The sequence below is a fragment of the Echinops telfairi genome, unplaced genomic scaffold (genome assembly GCF_000313985.2).
Source record: "Echinops telfairi isolate 266 unplaced genomic scaffold, ASM31398v2 ScPeMD7_4048;HRSCAF=4782, whole genome shotgun sequence".
Classification (NCBI taxonomy): Eukaryota; Metazoa; Chordata; class Mammalia; order Afrosoricida; family Tenrecidae; genus Echinops; species Echinops telfairi.
In genome coordinates, this window is record NW_022107947.1 from 77,888 (window position 1) to 80,031 (window position 2,144).

Below are 2,144 nucleotides of genomic sequence, written 5' to 3' on the forward strand. Positions count from 1 at the left end.
TCCAGATCAGAAGTGGGCAGATGACTGTAGAAACACAGGACAAGGGTTAGACTGTGACCAGAGACACAGGAGAAAGGAGTGGAATGCATCCCAGAGGAGGCGTGTGCCCTGATGGTGATTCCAGGCACAAGCTGTGTGCGCAATTACAGCGAGAGCCACAGGAAAGACTGGAGGCAATGCGCCCAGTAAATTACACAAACGTTTGCACTGCACTATTAAAAAGGTTCAAAGGTATTCTCCTATTATTTCCTGTATGATTTACAATGTATGGTCCATTGTAAATATGCCCCATTTCATTTATGACTTTAGATATACCTTTTTTTACCTCTAGAAGTTGGTCGTTCTTAGTGATTTTTTCCAAAATGCAACTGCGGTTTCCTTGATCCTAGGTTTGTTCTAGTCTCTGTTTCATTTCTCTCTGCTTTGAACTTTACTATTTCCTTCTTTCCATTTGGGGCTTGCTTTGCTCCTTTCTTTTTCCTCTACTGAAGAATTAGGTGACTTATTTTAGATCTTTCTTCTTTAACGTAAGCATGTATTGCTATTAATTTGTCTCTGAGCAGTGCCTCACCTGCATTCCATAGGTTTTGATATTTTAAGTACTTTACAATTTTTCTCTTGCTTTCTTTCTTAACCTATTAGTTTAACAGTGTGCTATTTAATCTGCACATATTTGTGTGTTTCCATTTTCTTTCCATTAACTATGTCTAACTTTACTCCAGTGGAGTCAGAGAACTTACTGTACAATCTATTGCGACTTGCTGTGTGGCCTCTCCTAGAAAAGGACCTGTGCCCCCGGAGAAGAGCGCGGTCGGGCGCTGGTGTTGAGTGGGGGCTCTGTGAGCCCAGAGTGCCATTCAAGTCCACCTCGTTCTGGACTTAATGTTCTAGCTCAGCGGTTCTTGGGGATCGAAAGACCCTTTCATAGGGGTCGCCTGATTCATAACAGTAGCAAAGTTATAGTTATGAGGTAGCAACGAAAATAACTTTATGGTTGGGAGTCGCCATCAATCACATGAGGAACTGTATTAGGACGGCTGAGAACCAATATTCTAGGTGTTCAGTTCATTTCTAAAAGTGGTCTACTGAAATCTCCAACTATTAATATAGAGTTATTTCTCCTTTCAATTCTGTAAGTTTGCTTTAAATATTTTAAATTTCTGATGTCAAATGCATATATGTTTATAACTTAAAGCCCATTTTGGCTGATAGTAAAATCATTATGACAGCTCTCTTCAGGTACATATTTTACATATAACATGTTGTTTCCATTCTTTCACTTTAAAACTATTCTTGTGCTTGGGTCTGTATCACTTGTAGACAGTATAGAGCTGGACTTTTTTTTATTCATTCTGCCATTCTCTGCATTTAAATGGGATCATTAATCCATTGACATTCACAGTGAGGACTAATAGTGCTTTGCCATTTTGTTAGTCTTTTTGGTGTTGCTTTTGCAGTTGTTGTTGCTGTTGCTGCTGCTGCTGCTGCTGTTTCTGCAAATTTTATGCCTTCTTTGAGCCCATGGATGGCTCAAATGGTTAAGTACTCAGTAATTACTTGATAAAAATTTGGAGGTTCAGAACCACCCAAAGGCACAAAACAGGACTGGCAGTCTGTTTCAAAAAATGACAGCCTATAAAATCCTCTGAAGCAGTTCACTCATAACACATGAGTCACTAGGAGTCAAAATCCACTAAGCAGTAACAACAGCACGTCTTCTTCATCCCTCACTTCCTCCAGTACTGCCAGCCTTGATGCTTTGATGATTTTTTTTCTAGGGAGCCACTTGATTCCCTTTTTTATGTGTATTTTTTACATTTTCTTCTAACTCAAAGTTAAATCTTGTGCTTCTTTATGACCACTATTCTTAATCAAAGTTTTTTTGAATAATAGCTTTTGGCTCTTCAGTATACTGTGCATTTCTTTTCTACCCAAAGCGACTTCAAATTAATTTTAGAAATTTGCAGAAAAAAACAGTATATTAAATACTAGTCTCCAGCTCTCCATTTTTCCTTAAAGCTAGTCTCTGCTTTGTTCTGAATTTGTTCTGCAATGTATCTTTCTGCTTCTCTATATGCTGTATCATTCTTAAGACTTTCATGAAGTGCTTTTTCTGTAACACAGTCTACCTCTTCTATTTTTTT

The 2,144-nt window shown here is 38.2% G+C and overlaps 1 protein-coding gene across 1 annotated transcript in view; it reads right to left on the reverse strand.

The window, feature by feature from the left end:
• The window catches only part of LOC101650201 (vacuolar protein sorting-associated protein 13C-like), a 125,410-nt gene that overhangs the window by 76,432 nt on the left and 46,834 nt on the right, over positions 1-2,144 (reverse strand). The window lies entirely within an intron of this gene.